The 20,075-nt window shown below is 37.8% G+C and overlaps 1 long non-coding RNA gene across 1 annotated transcript; it reads left to right on the top strand.

Annotated features, from left to right (window-relative positions):
• Positions 1-12,149: 12,149 nt before the first annotated feature.
• LOC148160879 (uncharacterized) lies at positions 12,150-14,815 on the top strand. Its single transcript, XR_015761723.1, has 2 exons — positions 12,150-13,341; positions 14,432-14,815. It is a non-coding gene; the product is annotated as an uncharacterized LOC148160879 (long non-coding RNA).
• The last annotated feature ends 5,260 nt before the right edge of the window (positions 14,816-20,075 follow it).

Below are 20,075 nucleotides of genomic sequence, written 5' to 3' on the forward strand. Positions count from 1 at the left end.
CCCTGACCTGAAGAGGAGAAAAGACAGCTGTTGTATTCTAGTCTATTTTTTCCCCCCTCTTGTTTTCTGAATTATTTTAGATAGTTAAATTGTTGTCTGTATATTTAGTTCATCTTTGAAACACCAGATACTAAATGAAACTACTTCTTATGTAGCACGATGCTACATAGTCAGAAAATGAGCCATTCAAGGTGTTTAGAGGAGGCAAATTTAGATAAATACTTATTATTACATTAGAGCACTGGCATCAAAAATTAAAAACATTGATCATTCAGGTTGAAAGTCAGACTGTAGGCAAAAATACTACAGCTAAAGTAAAAGTAACAGCTCATAAAATAAATAAAAATAGCTGAGGTTTTAGTCAAAAATAAAATCAGATTGTGTAAAAATGGACTAACATTGAAGCAGATTAATGAAACATCTTTGTGGATGAAAAAGCTTGCGGTTGCCTTTGTTTAAGACAGCAACACTTCCCACCGTGAGAAATGTGGGCCAGAAATACTTCCTGTTGTCTGTCTGATGTATTAATAATACAACACAGGAACCTCGTCTATGCAAAGCCAACATGTTTTGCACGCGTTGTCATGTGCGTCATGTTACTCTCACTGAGTGCAAGTCAGCAAGAAAACAGGCTGTTCTCAAGGCGGAACAAGGCTGTTTGCAACGGAGCATCGATCCTAATAGGAATGACTTTTAGGCTTCAAAATGTCACTGGGTTTGTAGAATTATTTCATACACCTCGCTGTGAAAAAAAAAAAAAACACCCTGTTGCCACAGGCCTTGAGGAGTGCTTATACTTCTGAAGGTATTCCTCAAAGGCTGGAATAATAAGGTTAAAGCCAAGTGAAGCCATTTTTAATTACTTAGTTACAGCCAGAGTCCTACAAGAAGCATTTTATCTTATTCCCAAACTACTGCAAAGGCAGAAAGGTCAAACACAGAACTACCAGACATAAAACACCAAGATCCCAATAGGCACTTATCCTAATTAGTCATGTTTTACCTGCAGTGCCTCAGTTAGGAAGTCCAAAGCAGCGACGTCGTGCATGAACATCCAACGGGGAATGACAACCTAATCCTCCGTGGCACCAGAAACTAATTAAAATACAATGTTAGAACATCGTCATGAGTTTGATGTTTTTGCAAATTGTCGTGGTAACAACCTTGCCAAGCAGGATGCAGTCTCCCACTGCCACAGCCTCATGCCTGACTTTCATCATTAAACTGCCCTCATGGGCCGGAGGCTCTGCGAGGCCTGCTGCTGTGGACACGCTCTTGAAAGGAAAGGCTCTTTTCTTTTAGTGCCCCTCTGAAGATGATTTGCATTCAGCCGTTTTAATTGTGTTGTCTGATGTTCAACAGGCCGAGGCAGCTTAAGAGAAAGTTGCTCCTCTCATTTGCATAACTGATTGATAGTCACTGATTTTCTTTTTTTTCCCCCTTGATCTCGCGGCGGTGCCGAGTTCAGAGCGTCGGGGGCGGCTGCGGTGGCTGGAGAGGAGGAGAAGAGGAAAGGGGTGGTAGAGGGGCAGGCAAGAGAATATGTTTGGCTCAAGGAGGACAAGCTTTTTTTGTTGGATGAAGTCCATTAATAATCAGACAATCAGCTTGAAAACACTCGACTGGCTCTCTCCGTGATTGTAAAAAGTTCAGTAATCTAAGAAAAGGGGCTTTTAGCTCTCACTCCAGGCGCCTGAAATTCACAGTGACTCAGTGCTTTTGGAGCTTCCTGCATAATTTGACAAATGCTTTGTTGAAGTAGGATGTTAAGTAACACACTTACAAGGAGTGGAAAGCTCGTCTTTTGGAGAAAAGCAGTTATAGAAATATACGTCTGACGCTGAGTTTTAGCAAGAAAAAGTGACTTTATTATAAACCTACAGGGAGAGAAACAGTCACTTCTGACTCCACTTATGACCTGACTTTGCTGATTTGACAGGGTTTAGCTTCACAGTGGCATGTCTGCTTAATATCAGCTGTTGATAAAGCTGCTCTTTAAATGGGTCACTTTTTGCAGAGAATTATCACTTATGGCTGCTGCACCCATGGGTTTTTATAAAACCTGATAAAGGCTGTCAGCTTGATTAGCTGTCTGGCTCACCGTCTTGGTCGACTGCTCTCTGAACGGCAGCTGTCTGCTTCAGGACGTTGTTTACTCCAAGAAAGCTCAGAAAACTCTCCATGCACTCTCTCTCTCTGTGGCCCAAACCGTCAGAACAAAGTAACTTGTGGTGTTTTAATGGCCCAACCAGAACAAAAGGAGGAGAAATATATGCACTTATAAATAAGTACATATAATCTTTTACTAATAAAAGTTTCTGGAAGGTTATGCTGTTTTGAATATGACGAACTTTAGGTTAGAAAGTTTAGATTTTTTGTTGCTGTTGAGGTGCTCCATGTAGTGGTTGGCAGCTGACACTTTCTTACATTAAGTAGTTTGATTTATTTATCTGCTAAGGTAAAAATGAGGCCAGTTTGAAGGCAGATTTCTACTCTCCTAAACACTAAATGTCATTGTGTTTTAGACCTAGAAAATGAAGGAATCTTGAAAGTGTTAGATATTCTTTTTTACAATGAAAAACAGGTGAACTTAAAGTATCTTCTTAGAATATCCTTGAGGCAACCCTAAAATAAAAACACTGTCATCAGATTTAGGTGATGATATAATGTATGTAACAGAGGGCGGCTGCTGAAAATCGTTTTTGATTATGAAAGAAGAACCTTTTTTAAGGGAACATCTCTAACGGGTGAGTAGATATGTGTTTGGTAACACAGAAAAGGGCAGAGTGAGAACCACTGCTTTATCAGAACTTCCTGATGTATAGTATGTGAGCTTTGTGAAAGAAAGCAGAAGTCACTTCTTCATTTTAAACCTTTTCTCTCAGCAGAGTGAGGCTGATTCAGAGGTAACCTCTGTTATTGAGGCAGGAAGGCGTAAAGGTGGAGACTCCCTAAGTCTTGAAAGGCCCTTCAAACGGCGAACATGCAAATTTGTCTGCACAAAAACCGCTGATGTGCAAAAAGCTGCATCTCTTCTTAAAATGGTCATTTGACAGAGGATTTGTTATTTTTAATCCACCTTTAATTTATGTTGACTCAAATACACTGTAGTGCTTATTTCAAATGAAAGCGTTTAAATAGTTTATTTCCCAACTCAGTGATAATCGAATACAGAACTTATAAGGAATCAGATCAATGGTGCTAAAATTCTTATCCCCAACCAAGACGAAAAAAATAGTGGAGAGAAAAGACTGAAAATCAGTTTTTCAAATCAATATTTTCTATGGATAACACTGCTTCAATTAGTTGTTTTTTTATTATTATTATTGGCTGCTCGCTTTAGGAGTAGAATGAAAGTGTGCCTCAGTTGCATCCACTCTATCCTTTAGCCCTCTTCAGAAGGTGTGGATAAAAGCTGAAATTTCTTTTGGCTTGCTGAATTAGACCTCACAGACTGACTTGGAAACAATGACATTTGCCAGGATTTAATTTCTGAGACTTTTGGGGATTTGTGTAACATTCTACAAGCACAATATCAGACTTGTCTGACTTTTGTCTTCCATCTGTCTTGTGACCTTCTGGTTGCAGCTGGGTTTGACATCTGTGTACAGATTAGAAATGCGAGCCCTGTTAGCTGACTGTGACAGAGTGGAAGAACAGCTTGTGCTTCCACAAAGACCCGGGCAATGCCTTCACCCAGAGATCTGACTAAAATCTGAAAGAGATTTAAGCCTCTTTGCCAAAGATAAGTTGTCAAAATACTGGTGGAAAAATGAGAAACTTGGTCAGCAATTATAAGAAGGATTTGAATGCTGTGATGTCAATTATAATGATGATGTTATATTTTGAGATGGCTGCCACGTTCCCTATCAGAAACAAACTTCTTGGTTGAATGAAAATAACTTGAAGTCAAAATCTGCCACCAATATAAATAATATTGGGCTTAACTGCATTCTCCTTGATTACATAGCTCTGTATTCAACATCAGTGGCTAATAATGTCCACCTTTTGTCTTCGGCAGAAGTCCAAACCATCTTGGATTTGCTTCTAACTCTGCCTAAAAAAAAATCATCAGTCTTGGATTAACTCAGTTCTAAATTTCTCCACTTTGGTCACTCCTAGTGGAAATCTTATCACCTCAAATTCTCCTGTCAGTCATCGTTTTTTTTTTTGTTTGTTTTTTTTTGTTTGTTTTGTGAGCATAACCTGCTCTAAACAACACATGTTAGCTTCTCTTACTACAGACATGATGCCACAACAAATATTTGACTCAATTTCCGATCCAAAATCCTCCTGTCCCTGCAGACCTTCCTGTTAAAAAACAAACAACTGAAGACATTAGATCTGTTGTTATTTGTATTTAACCTCTGGTGTTCAGAAAATATCACCTGCTGATAAAGGTCTGAATAAAATATGAAGGAATTTATGTCCATCCGTCACATTGCTCTGTGCACGGTTGACTTATGTGTATCACCCCCATGTTTAAACAAAAACTCACCTTTTAGAGCTCCAGAACCAAATGAGATGCCAGCTCTGTTTTTCCACAATAAAAGAGTATTATCTAAAATTGTTCCAGGTAGACACAACTTTTCTAATGCACAGTTTTCGTCAAACTTGCCAAAATATGATCTACATGCATACACCTTGTTGACACTTGATGTATCATAGTAAATGGGGCTAAAAAAATGCATTGTTTTTAGTTGCTTATTTGTAAACTCTTATTAAAGTCATCTTTCTTCAACTTTTATTACCCTGCAACATTTTGTGTTGGTTTTTCAGATGAATCCTTCTCCTTGGAAACTACATTAAGATTGTGTTTGTGATATAATGAAATGGAGAAAAAGCTCAAGGGCGGTTTAAATACTTTTGCGATCCTCTCCAAATGTGACAACAAGCAGTTTTACAGAGGAATATTTCTGCAGATCAACATTGTGGGTCCAGCTTTTGCTGTGCTGTTCTCCATTAGTTCAGGTGTACACATTTAATCCTGTAGAGGGTCACAGGAGCTATCCCGTCAGCCCCATTCGGTGTGGCAATTTGCTCTAAGTCCTTATCTGGATAAGTCGTCTTTTCCATAACGCCCTGAACCAGCGCACTGATGCAGGCTGGCGTAAAGCACCTAATATGTTTTATCCTCGGTTTAAGTCGAGTTGTTTAGATTTTCTTTATAAAAGAAGCTCATGAAAAACCAACTCTATTAGGGTTTGTTTCCAGATTTAAACGGAAATCATGCTGCAATGTGGACTTGTAAGTTCCTTCAGCCTAGCTAATGCTTCCACTTTATGAGATGTCACTGATTTTAAGGAGGTTCAGTGTGAGGCCGTGTATTGGAGAGCACATTTCAGCTCTGGCGCAAAGAAGATTAGCACAGCTGACAGAGCCTTGGGTTTGCCGCTTACATTGTTTACAGATAAAACCATAATCAGCTGAATCAAACCGAATGCGGCAGTCACTTTCAATTTACTTTACGTACAAGGCTAATTCAATTAACTTTCCTTTTTATCATATACTCCCTGAACTGTAGCTGCTCACAGTGTGAGTACAGTCTGTGCTGAAAAACACAGCTGTATCACTGCTGCACCACCTAAAGCAAAAAAGAAATAACACTAATACAAATATTTTACTGCATATTTGTATGTTTTCTTAAATTTTTTTTATAGGTGCTTTATCAGAGTGGATTTTTTTTTTAACAGATTGAGTTCAGATTAGCTTGGTGCTTTAGATGAAAGCCTCCCTCTTGCTGATTGAGCAGTGTTGAGGTAAAAAGCTGACTCTGAGACCTGGGAACGCCAAGTCCGTCTACCAGGGTGAGTCAGGCACATCATCTTTTCAAAACTCAGCCTTTTGAATAATACATGCGGGCTATAGACGCACGCATCAGCTGCCTCCGTGGCATTTCTTCTCCCCTACAGTCAAACTGCAGGCAGCCCATCTGCACCCATCTACTGTGAGAAAGCAGCCAACAGCACAACTGCAACAAAATACCCTCGATGCTGAACAGTTCTGTTTATAGGAAAAAAAATAAATAAAAAATTGTCAGCAGTGGATGTCTGCCTGAGGTCAAAGCTGGTGGTTCATCGCCTAAGTTTCTTTTTCTTTTGAGTGCCAAAGATAAACAGTGTTTTTAACACTTTCACTGTTAATTTATTATTTTTGAAATTAAGTTATTGTTTCATTTTTTGTATCTTGGAAGCAGTATGTGAGGGTAGCGTCTGTGCAGCTGAGAACACGGATAGACGATATGTAGAGTATTTCGATTGAGCTTATGTTTTTTCTACTTTTCTTATTCTCTTTTTACATCTTATATTTGTTGTATTATGTATTTATTTATTTATTTATTTATTTATTTATTTATTTATTTCACATTTTTGTGTTTTATTTCTGTATGCTTTTTGTCATATTGTCAAGCGACTTTCAGACTGCTATGTTGGCCAGATATTTTCTTCACCAGCCATGCTCAGAGATGCTGCAGTGAGGATGACAAGTTTACACACCCGGTTCTGTTCACTGAGTGGTGAAATAAAAAGATCTGAACCACAGCAGGGCATTCTGCTTCTTCTGTTAACGTGGTTTCCCGGTGCTGGAAAACGGAATTGGCTGGGAGTTTCCAAACTCCCTGGACAGTTTTCTTTTTTTTTTAAACTTAATCTTATTTGTTTCTTCAGGAATTATTATTTTTAGCCACTAACAAATTTCAGTTTTGCTTGAAATTGTGATGGGATCATTCCTAGTGTGGGTAAGGAATTCATTATCTGACCTAATTTTAATTATGAAGCTAAATTAAGCCAATTTCTTCACTAACATACATTAACATAACTTAGCACTCAGTTATATAATACTCAGCCTTTCTTTTACAACAGCTTCTCTTACTCATGCAATAGGATGTCTCCTCTTCTCTAACTAGAAGTATTTGATGACAAGAACCCGAGACTGGAAATCAGTTCTGATTTATCCTAAAAATTTTTGGAAATTTTATGGGATTTGAGTTTAGAGCCAAATTTGGTATAGTCCCTAATCCCACGGTCTTCTTAATACTTTCCTATGTTTATATCAACAACAGCCATATATTAATGGTGATAATCAATAATTTTAACATTTTAAATGTGCTTGAAACTGAAAATACGATGTTGTACAGAAACGTCTCAAAGTTTACATGAAAAACATGTAGGAAGGAATTCTGTTTGCGTTTCTAAGCTTACTTTGTTCAATCTACTATTAGCTTGAATAAAATGTATTACACTTTAAATCCTCAGGCAGGATTTCATAAACAGGCTAAAACCAAAATTTACGTGAAAATAGAATATAGTAGAATAGAATTTTCTCCTGAGGAAATAGAGTGTTTACGTACATTTATGAGTTCATACTAAAAAAAATAAAATAGGTACTATCCTGGAACATAAAATAAACAAGGTTAGACAAACAATGCAGTCAAAAATACCAGGTGCAGTTTTATCAAAATGTACAAGTGAAATAGGAAAATGAAAACACCATACACAAAGTGTGAAATAAATAAGAGGAGTGATGGTTACAGTCTAAGAGGCACCGGGAGGAACTTATGATAACACTCCTTTGTAAATCTGTTGCAGCCAAATGTTTGTTTTTATGGTTGCAGCTTTCTCTGTTATTTTATCTTTTGTCGTTTGGCTCGAGCCAAATTAATCTAATGATCTTACATAAACTGTTGGGCCATGGCAAAGATCAGAGGACCACCGCTGCTACATGCCTGTGTCTGAGGTTGCTCATTATTTTTGTCCGCACTTTTATTTATTTTTTTTTAAACTCTGTGGTTGCATGAATACACCTTTGAAAGAGCAGGCAGAAAACTAAAAATAAAAGCCCAGCTTCTGCTGCACAGCTTCATTATTTTTTTTTTTACAAAAGAAAGCCCCACCAAATTAGGTGGCAGGGACTGTCACTGTTTGCTTGTTCTGCTTCATAACTCACTGCGGCTCCAGTTGGCTCATAATGCTCTCGTCAATGCTGCTGTCTTAAGACTGCCGCAGACAAATGAAAATGCTGAAGAACGTGATGCTAGAAATCCAATTTTAACTTCAGAATGAAGAGCATTAAACCCACAACTCTGGCTTCTGTTCTCGTATAACTTGGGGGAAACAGCAAAAACAGCAAAAATCAGGAATTACGCCTGAGAAAGAAGACTTGAGCAGCTGCAGAAGGAGTCTGTTATCTGCAATCTTTCGGGCGAAATAAGACCTTCAAACCACAACCTGATCCTCTAAATACTGTCAGCTTGCTAATAAACTGTCTTTTTTCAATTAGCACCTATCAGACTTTCCGACGATAACACAGAAGCAATTACATGCTGTGCTGCTGATAACTCTTCCATCCTCCTCCCTCTACATCACTGCCACCCTGAGGCTTTTTGTTCCCTCACCAGGACAAGGTATCACTTTGAATAATCAGTTCTGAAACTGCGTCAGAGATAACAGGTCAGCCAGTTTCCTGGAGGCCATGTTGGTATTTGTGTGTCTTAGCAAGAGGTGCTGATGGCAGTTTTGGAGGCTAGACGAGCAAAGGTCAACCTGTGGTTTCATCTTTTAACACTTGGTTTCACAAATTATCATCTTTTTTGGGGGTTTTTCACGGTTAATGCCTTGTGTTTTTTTTTCTTACGTGTCCACTAGAACTACATTATCTTGTCCAAAATATTACTAATTTGACTTCACACATTTATGAACTTGTGTGACATCCAATTATTATTCCATGGGGTTCCAGTCTCTGCAGTTATTTACGGCTTCAGCTTTTTAGGGAAGGATTTCCACAAGGTTTCAGCGTGTTTATGAGAATTCTTGACCATTTATCCAGAAGCAAATATGCGAGGTCAGACACTGATGTTAAAAAAAAAAGTCTACCTGTCACTTATTCTCTCACTAATATTTGTTGAAGAAGTCTGAATGGATCGGCACACAATTTGGGTAAGAGATTTAGCAAGATAATGTATTTTCATAATTTGTGGATACTTTCTCTTTGTATTTGTTTGTATGTAATGATCAGCAAAAACCAAACATAACATGCATAATTTTACAAGAGACACAATCAGCTTGCATCTATTATCTCCTGCTAATCAGAGTATTAAAAGCTGAAATGAGCTTCCTGTGTGGAGTGGCCAGGCTCAGCGTTTGGAAATACATTTTAGAGCTTGTAAATCCACGGTGAGATCAAAATAGAGCTGCAACATCAAAAAAGTACTCAAGATGATTCTGTCAGCAGAAGTTTCTATTCATCCTTTCGGTTTTATGGTCCTTTGCCGCTGAGATGAGTTCCCTCTCTTTAAAAAAAAAAAAATATCAGATCTCCTGGATGAAAGCCACTGTTCAACTTTTAAAAAGTATAAAAATAAAAACAGTTGGACAGCTGATGCCTTTGGTGTTTGTACTGACAAGTATTTGAGTCGTATCTACTCCTCTACATGTTTTCACTATATTAAATTACTAATAGTCACTGATTTGTTTTTAAAAGCATGATAAGTTAAAAATATGTACTTAACTTATGTTTTCTTTGTTGTCAGTGAATCAGATGCCATTGAAAACATTACTTTCTCTTAAAAGGGTGACACATTTGTAGGAAATTTGAGATCGTGAGCTGCACCCATATAAACACTTTTTCAAATCCTATCGGCCAACACCAAACAGTTTTTGGTGGAGGCGACGTGATAGTATGGATGGGCAGCTCTCTGTCACTATGGAAAAGCAAGACTTGATATCAGAGAATGCATGTCAAGGTGGGAGTTTGCTCCCAGTGGAAATCGTAGAACTCCACAATCTAGAACTGAGCTCTATTCTCAACAGAGCGGGATTTACTACAGACTACCTCAAGAATTTGGAGGATTTGTGGAGTTTAATCCCAATAAACATTTTAGGGATCAGCTTTGGTCTCTTGCTGTTTACCCCAGAGTGACAAACACATTTGGCTGACTGGTGACCATTGGTGGTTTGAAGGTTAGGATGTCAACGAGCTGGAGCCCAACATGAGGAAGAGGTTCCAGGCTGTTATGGCTTACTAATGCACCGCTGATTCCTCTGTTTGGTAAATAGCTAATTTGCTAAATTGTGAACTTCAATCACCCAATCCAAATAATAACACCATATAATGATCAATAGGAGATTAAACTGTGTGACATTGGCAGAGGAACATTTGGGATGTTTTTCCTGTGTGCAGCCAACATATTTAACTGCTCTTGCAGTTAAAGTGGCACCATTTAAAGGTGAATACAGGTTTTCCTACAGAATAGGTTTGATAAGAACCATTATTACCAAACAAAATAATCCACCAGACACTGATTTCCTCACCTTTTATGCTAATGTTATGTCAAAAGTTCAACCCTGCTGACTAAGAAATGTTGTTACTTGTTTTTACTTTAAAATCAGGCTCAGAATGGCAGAGAACGAGAGCATGTGAGCTGCCTGCAGGTCCTGGAAACAAGGCTTCAGGATGCAGCAGAGCTGAATAAGTAGAGTGGGTGACTGCAGCTATTAACCTGGAGCAGTTTCAGCTTTGACAGATAACAGAGACCTGCCTCTAACTAATGATGCACCACAGTCACAGCAACAACTGGCAGCCTACTTGTGAGCAGAAAGATTGGAAATTAACTACGTTTAAGCCAGAACCCCGGCCAATCAGCCATAACGTGGATTTTTATTTTTTTATTTTTTTCTGGAAGCAAACAAGGAGGATAAACAGTTCAACAGGAAAACGGTAATTGTCTCATTTGGCAGCCTTGCAATGGTAATTATGACTTTCCAAGCAGGTGTGTATAGCCTTAAGTGATGAGGCAACTCATCTCTTGCGTCAGTCATCATTTACATTCAAACAATTCAGCCGAATTTTTCCCCCCAGCTCTTTCTTTGTCTACACTGTTTTGGGAAATGGAACAAAGAAGGGGGAAAAAAAAAAAAAACACTTCTCGCTTGAGGCCAATTTGTCTGAGTGGGGAGGACAAAAAGTGATGCTGGATGCATTTATCAAATATGGCAATTTGCTTAATGGACTCTGACAAAGCCATTGGCGCTCTTTATTTAGATGCAGATGACTTCCTCCATACTGGCTTCCTCTGTCACAGCTACAAGCGCCTGTTAGGGAGGAGAGAAGGAAGCGCCCTCCTGTTTTAACAGACCCACAGTTAATCACCAACGCAGCCTGTCGGTATATGAGACTGACAGACTACACTGCTTCCTGTGGCTCACACAGTTTCTCATTTCGCATAAAATCTTTTTTGTAATGCAGCAAAACAGAAAGCAAACAATCGCTCAGTTAAAATTGCGCCACCAGTTTTGAGATGCACCAGAAAAAATGGAGAGGACCAGTGGAAAAGTCTAAAACGTTGTCGGTGAATTATCACATTCAACACACCACTGCTAAGGAGCATCACTGAAGCTCATAAATGCAGCTTCCTGAGTTAATATCTTCACTTCTTTTAGTTCGACGCTGCTTAATATTGTTGACCACGACTGGATGGCAGAGGAAATTAGGCTGTTTTGTATTCAACTGCTGTTTTGCTTACAGGAAAGTTTTTAGTCCTGGAGGAGCTGATAAGAATGCAACCAGCAAACTGGAGGCACATTAGTTTTCTGCTATTAAAAAAAACTCACAGAGCCTTAGTCTTTGCTGCTGGATATTCATCTATTTAATCACACAGTAGGGCATAAGAACCGCAGCTCGTGTTGTTCGAATCTCATCTCTAAAGGAATATCCCATGGCTACGGTGTGAAAGTATGTGAAATTCTGAAAATATTCACAGTTTGCTTATTTAATTAACTAAATGTCCGTGTTTCCTCCAATTTAGCATTAAAAATATTACATAATTCATCAGGTGTGTTGCAGAATCGTATGCAGCATGTTACAATTTGCGACATCTTGCAAAGGTATTTATTCTGCTTTTTCATATTTATTCACATTAGTCATAAGCCTAAAAAAATTTCAAAACATTTTGCCCGACATGCAAACACACAGTTGTGAATAACTGTGACGTAGAAGGAAAATGATACTTTGTTTTTACAATTTTGTGTCAACTGAAAATTCAGACAGTCGTTTTTATTCTGCCCTCATTTACTCTGATGCCCCTAATGAAGATTAAGTTCAACTAACTACTTTGCTCTGAATTTTCTGCTCATTCCTCTTTACAAACACTCAAAAAAATGAACTTAGGGGGTTATTAGATTAATAAAAGAATATCATGTACTTTTAACACAATAATTTCATGTTTTAAACAAAAACGTGATAAAATCATGTTGAACAAACAAGAAATTCATCAACTTAACGTTTATGAAATTGAATCATGTTGAGATAACACGATTCATTATAGCCAGACTGATCTTGTGCTGGAGGCGACGAGCGAGATCACGGCAGATCCCGCGAGATCATGGGAAATCACACGAGGCCCTGCGAGATGATTGTTTTTCGTGCCAGGAAAACGCCAGCTGCAGTTTAGAGAATACTAAATTTTCCTGGCAGGATTGTGCACATATCAGTGTTGCTATGTACACTGAAAGAAATAACTCTTTGGATTAACATAAAAAAAAATCATGGAAAGATTTTCCACCTGATTACTTTGCTTTATTTCAGCACTATGTAATTCTGTTACTTCAATTTAAAGCAAATGTGTTGGCTCAACTTAACTTTTGTGGTTGATTCAACTTATTTACTTTAGTTGGACCCAATGTAATTTAATAGAACCAGACCAACTAATTTGCAATGTTTTGGACCAAATAATTGACTTTACTTGATTAAGATGAATGCAAATTTAGTTGAAACCAACTTATTTAACAGTGATACCTTCACACTATGTAATTGATGTACTCATGTCAATGGCTAACATGTGTTAACATCACATGAAGTGATGGTTAGCTGGTAATTAATCAGCGTTTTTTCTAACATTTATTGCCTGCTTGCTCCATGCTTGTGTCAAAGCACAACTGAATTGAAGTGGTTATTGCATTTATAAAAAATAACATGTTTAACAGAATTATTTTATATTTCAAAGGCAAATATGACAAAATCACGTCAAATAAACATAAAATTCAACAACCTAGCGTTAATAAAATGTATTCAAGTTGAGACAACGTGATTCAATGTAGTCAGACTAATCTCCCGCCGAAGAGGGTCTAGCGAGACCCGGAGATCACGCGAGACACTGGCGAGATTACGGAAGATCACGCGAGATGCTAGCGAAATTATGGAAGATCACGCGAGATGCTAGCGAAATTACGGAAGATCACGCGAGATGCTAGCGAGATCACGCGAGATCTTGTGTCTGGGAAAACTTCAAACTGTTCTTTCAAGAGAAGCGGGAAGATTCCTGATTTGGATCTGCTTAATTTGAAAAAGGTAAGATTCAGTCTATTTTCATCCGTCTAAATCAAAATAAAAATCGAAATAAAAAGATGCAAATTAATATCATCAGACTTTTTAAAAAAAACATTTTTTTCTATGTTCGGTCACGTTTCTATGTAATTGATGTACTCAAATCATGCTAACATCACATGAAGCAGTGTAAGGGTCACAAAGCTGCTGTCAAGACAAAAAACGGACCCCATAAATGTCACAGTTTTGCTCCTCCTCAGGTTGTTAAAACTCCCTGGAAAAAAGTTGGACTGATGTAAATTCAGCATCTGGTGCCATACAAACTCTGAAGTCTGAGGTTTAGTGGATTTTAAACACTGGGGCCAAACATAAGTCTATTTAAATGTTTTTTTATTATTATTATTATTTAATTTCAGTACTGTTATTATGTAGGTAAATGCAGAGTGGACATTGGATGCACACACACTTTTGTGGCTTTCTATCGTAACACAGATTCTTAATTTATTAATAATAAAAAGTATTAAATTTGAGTCAGAGGAACCTTTTTTTCTAACAGCATTGTTTCATATGCAGACAAAAATATTAAGTAACTTTACCTAAGATGTTAGTACTGATCTATTTGGAAATAACTACCACACATAGTCATGACATTTCCTCCATCCAGGAAATAAGACAGGTTCTTCATGTATAAGATGTTTGGTTTGTGTACAGTGTCAGGGCTTTGTACTTGCACATAAATTGGACTGGTTTAGAATGACAGTCTGTGTGGTGGATCCTCAGACTGTCATTTCAATTGAGGAGAACAGGCCATGGAATATGGGGCCTATTTGGGATTCATCCCTTCTCTTCATGTTTTTCCATATGAGACAATATACCGTATTTTCCGCACCACAAGGTGCACCGGATTATAAGACGATTTTTGTGAAAATGTAGAAAATATGGTACCTTTTCTAAATGGGAAATCTTACCACTGGACTCACAATTAACACAGACAGGTCTTTGATGGACCTTAGCTGTTGTTGAGTCAGCCAAACAAGTGTAAAGTTATTTTTTTTATTTAATGAGATGTGAAATCTCTCCCCCGCAATACCCCACCCATGTTCCCATCATCAAGGTGCACAAATGGCCGAGACCGTCTGTGGAATCTTCGTTATTCGACCGGAGAGTGCAGAGCCTGGCGATGCCATTGAGGATGTTGGGATTCTCCTGGACGGGGTGGAAGTGATGAACAACTTGGGCAATCTATCTTTACATGTTTTTCCAAAGACCGCAGTCGAAAACTAAATTTTAACTGTTACAGTTCGCAAAGTTGAGCGAATTTACTGACACTTTTTATGTTGTTAAGAATTTGATCTATGCTAAACACAGCCCAGTTTTTTTCTGGAAAAACAAAACTGACCTTTTGTTGTTTATTTCAACTTTCAACTCAGCTGTTTTTTGTGCTGTGTAAAAAGAAAATGGATAACAATTTTGAAAATACAGTTCATGTTGTACTTTTTCTCATTGTTGAGTGTTCTTTCTTCTTTCAGTGTGGTCTTAAAACACTTAATTTAATAGCACTTAAGAAAATGTCTTTGATTTAACATAATTCAATCATGGAAAGATTTTCCACACGATTATATAGCTTTCTTTCAGCATGAAGCATGTTTGTTCAGCTAACTTAATTTTCATGAGTTGGATCAACTTAATTAAGTAGTGTGAAGTTATCAGTGTAAAATTAGTTAGGCTGGCTCTATTAAATTACATTGGGTCCAACTAAAGTAAATAAGTTGAATCAACCACAAAAATTAAGTTGAACCAACACATTTGCTTTAAATTGGAATAACCTTAATAAATTAAGTTGAACCAACACATTTGCTTTAAATTGGAATAACCTTAATAAATTAAGTTGAACCAACACATTTCCTTTAGATTGGAATAACCTTAATAAATTAAGTTGAGCCAACACATTTGCTTTAAATTGGAATAACCTTAATAAATTAAGTTGAACCAACACATTTGCTTTAAATTGGAATAACCTTAATAAATTAAGTTGAACCAACACATTTGCTTTAAATTGGAATAACCTTAATAAATTAAGTTGAACCAACACATTTGCTTTAAATTGGAATAACCTTAATAAATTAAGTTGAACCAACACATTTCCTTTAAATCGGAGTAACAAAATTACATAGTGCTGAAATAAAGCAAAGTAATCAGGTGGAAAATCTTTCCATGATTTTTTTATGTTAATCCAAAGAGTTATTTTTTTCAGTGAACTAAATCTCAGTGTAACTGAATCTAGTGCTTATGTGAACAGCAATTCCAAATCTCACCACAGAATCTGATTAGATTTAGTTCTGTACTTTGACTAGGTTCTGACCATTGTCCCCCATTTTCCTCCCTTCTGAAGTTAAGCATTCCTACGGCATGATGCTGACACCATTTATGCTACATGCCTACTTTTTCCATCTTCCATTTGAATACTGCTCTGTGAGATTTCCAATGCTTGAGATGTTGTTTTATAACCAGATCCTGCCTTAAACACCCAGGGTTTGTTCCCCTCTTAATCTTCATGATGACGTTTGTTCACTGATGTTCTCTAACAAACTTGTGATGCCTCACAAATTGAAAGGGTCTGAATAATTTTTCAAAGTGCTCTTTGTGTCCTGGAGTTGCAGTTTTTTAAAGCTCATTAGTGTGCCTCTAATTCAGGGCTGTTTGGAGTCTTAATCTCACTTAAAACCTGCTATACATCATCAAAGACAAAGGGAGGTTGGAGTCGTGATTCTGATCTTTGCTTAAAGCTGAAAGCGTGAGCATCATGAATGGTGCAAACGATCAATTGGGAAAATGCTGTTCTCCTTAAAAACGTGCACAGTTAAATAGAAATGCATTTTTTAGGGCGGGGGAGAAATCCTGTCGAAGACTTTGCAGTTGATACTAAAGGACATAATCTTCTGTTGCTTCGAAGCCTTCAGCGCCGATATTAATCAAATAATTACATGCAGATTAGTCAATAATTAGGATAATTGTTATTTGCAGCCCAGCTGTTCTATGAAAAAAGCAGAAGTTGCTAAGATTCGTGTTGGTTGGGAAAAAAAAGACAGAAGTGAAAACCAACTGGGATATTCATACATTTGTTTTTTTGAGTAATTAGACTCAGGTCCTTTGGGGCTCAGTTTACAGCTGAGATGATGAAGCATTTTGCAAAAATAAATAGAGCAGACTTAAATATAACTTCTGCTTCCTCCGATTCACTAATGGAGACTAATCCTCAGAACTATGGATGCTTTAAATCCATGTCTCTCCGTACCTCGGAGAGATTAACAGCAGTCCGCAGGGGGAGAGTTCACATCAGTGCTGGGGATCTACCGAGAGGCTGCTAAATGGTTCATGGACGCCTCCAGCATCAGTATGGAAACCAAATTCAAGCAGAGACCTTCAAAGACAGTCAGACAAATGGCCTGTGGCAGAGACTCTTACATCCCGCATAAAGAGCTTCTCTAAATTCAGCCGAGGGTCAGTGGCGGAGCGCCGTTAGATTTAAGGTAGTGTGTTTGATGTTAATGAGCCGCAAAGTTTTTAGGCTAGGAGAGAAATGAGTCTTTCTTTTAAGATCTAATTTGAGCAGACGGATGTACAGAAGTTTGCTAGTTACTCCACAAGGGACCTAAATGAGTCAGACATTATTTTGAAACCAATTATTTGATGCAAAAAGGTGTAATATGAAGGATAAGCTTAGTGCACCATTACTCTGTCCAAGGGAAAACAAGGCCTGTTAACTGGAAGTGTGCGTGTCCACTCTTCATGCAGATGTGTTGCTTTAAATAGTAAAACAATGCCTTTATGCACATCAGAATAGTCCATCTACAGTTTGCATATCTGGACCTCACATCTGCAGGCAGCACACATTACTGATGACATCTGATGACACAGAGGTCGATGGTTTAATAGGCCGCCAGAGACGAAAGCATCAAATCAGTGTTCGTCGTTGACTTGATAAGACAAAAGCAATCACCGCCGTGCATCTCTCTAATGAAATGAAACAGGAAAACGCAGGATCCTATGTAGAGCAGTGAGCGAATGCTTGTTTGTTGGAACAAGGGCTTTATCAGGACGCTGTCACAGCTGGCACGATGGAAGGACATGATTGTTGGCCCCATCTGGATGCGTAATGGGCTCAGAGTGAGAGCCGTGGGGTTACAAATACAAACCTTACAAACCAAATTAACTACCTACAATCCCCGGCAAAGGTACCCACATTTATCTTATTGCAACCTCAGACTTCTGGGTATTTGAATGGGGTTTTAAGTGACCAACTCAAAAAGTGCATAATTTCATATTCATTTTTTTTTTAAAATAGCCCAAGCTCAGTCAGATTGGATGGAAGGTCTCTGCTAAGAATCCCAATTATATTTTAAATCTTGGCTTTTACTGATCTAAACAGCCACATCTTCAAAGATGTGCAGTCACAACAAGCTTCTTCTGTTTTCAGTGTATTCAGTAGTCATCTGTGAGATATTGAAAGCTCAGAATATTGTTTAACAACCTAATGATATGGGCTTTTTTTTTTTTTTTTTTTTTTGCTTTGAACTTCTCCCTAACCTGTTTGGTGCTTTTTCAGTCATCTTGTCTGGTCACAAATATCCACTAATATTCAGGACAATTGCTTAGAATTGATTTTATTTAGAGGGAGTCAGAATATGGATATGCACCACACCATTTAGGAACAGCAAACAATGCACAGTTTTACCTTTGCACTACTTTGTGTCTCAGTACCAGTTCGTTGGGGTAACGTGACAAAATGTGGAGGAGTTCAAGGGAGACGGAAACTTTCTCAAGGCGCTGCAAACGTGGAAAGCAGAAAACAGTGACTTACGGGGAAAACATGACATAAAAACACAGGATTCTTCTTTCAGAGTGTCCCATTTTAAAATGTTCTGTCCCACTTGCTGTCACTGTTCACTCTGATTTGTCCTTTTGAAGAATTACTCCAGTTCTAATGGCTGTTTCCATGTGCCTTCTTCATGACAGAGGAGGCTGTGGAGCCGAACAGCTTAAGTGCAGCAGTTCATTGAAATTCATGTGGGAAGAGCCTGGAAAAGAGTTCGGATGAGGGCCAATTTCACCATATAAATAAACAGCGCAGAGTGAGAAAGTACGAGAGCTCCGGTGTTATTTTTGATTCCACTGCTTCTGTTTTTTTTCTCGGAAACACGGAACATCAAGACTGGGCAGAGACTGAAGCATAGCAGCAAAAGCTGAGAGAGACATGAGGTAACACTTCAGGTTCACTCTGAGTGTGAATGTGGTAGTACCATCAGCCGCAAATATAAAAGCTAAACTGTCGTGTTTTAAAGTTGGCCGTGTTTTCACCTGCATTCATTGTGAATATTTCTAAATAGATGTGTGCATGAAAGGTTTCTTGGAAGTGTTTCCTCTCTGCATCATAAAAAAGGCATGCAAGACGAGAAAATGTCAACGTGACTTTCAGGCTTTAGTGCAGCAATACTTCAGAAAGGCGTTAAAACTACACCTGTGGTCATGCTTTTGGGATTTTAATGATCACTTTGAACCATTCTTCTTTTTTATGAGTCTAATAATAATGCTACAAAAATTTTTTTATGAAATCAAGAAATGGCTACACAAGATTGAGTTTATCGTGAATATCGAACTAGAACTTCTGCTTTTGCTTTTTCAGATCATCGTGCAAATTTTAATGCATAACCTGAGTATATACAAAAAGCTGTTCCCAGAATGATTATTTCATTTCTTAAAGAATAGATATTCCAAACCAACCTAACTTAGTGAGAAAAAGTAATATCTCTCCCCAGCCTTGGTAAACCTTTAATTAACTGTAGTTAACCACTTTTTTAAATTTTATTTTATTTTATTTTATTTTTTTGGAAGCATAGTTCAAGTTCAGTAGCCACACACTGGACTGATTAATCCCAGAACTGTAGAATCAAGAAATAATCAAAATAGAACCTACATAACTGCATGAAGTAGCCTCAACAAACCACTCTAACAGAGCAGATATGTTGAATTAGAGCATCAGTTATTGACAAAACTTTTGTCATTCACTTTTTCTTGGTACTCACTGACACCAGAGATTACAAAATCTGTCTCATAATCAGTTTACTAAAAGCTCTAATGTCAGTTCTGTAATTTTTTTAACCTATAATTTTTACTTCCAAGTTGCTTAATGCATACTTTCTAAACTTTTGTAGATCACAATGAGTCTTATATCTTGTATTCAAAAGCTCCAGACCAATAGCCTTTCTTTAGTTTAGATTTTTTTTTCTTTGATTTGAGGCACTCTGGTGTAATTACAGTTCTGCACTCACCATGAACATTTTTAAAGTTTGCGTGCAGAATTTTGCTTGTTTTTCAGAATCAGCTTGTTGTTCAGAATCATCTTTGCACATATACAACATGCAATATGTTTCCCGTTGAGCAACATGTACACTATGATGAAGTGTGCAATGAACACTGACTGTTACAGTATGTGAAAGCAGTCCAAATCTCACAAAGCAAAGACACCCATCAGTGACACCTATCGGTCTGGAAATTTTAGAAAGTGCTTTAGGTCTCACAAACCCATAGTGAGAGCCATCATCCACAAAGGATGAGGAAGATTACCTTGCAGGAACATCCAACTGTGTCAAGGTTTCAACAATCTGACCCAAACTTTCACCTTTAGATGAAAGAGAAGTGGTTTTAAAGTTGAGGAACAATACAATTATCACCAAGACTACAGGGAATTGAGCACAAGA

Source organism: Poecilia mexicana, unplaced genomic scaffold (genome assembly GCF_051168715.1).
Source record: "Poecilia mexicana isolate PSO_F unplaced genomic scaffold, ASM5116871v1 scaffold_2, whole genome shotgun sequence".
Classification (NCBI taxonomy): Eukaryota; Metazoa; Chordata; class Actinopteri; order Cyprinodontiformes; family Poeciliidae; genus Poecilia; species Poecilia mexicana.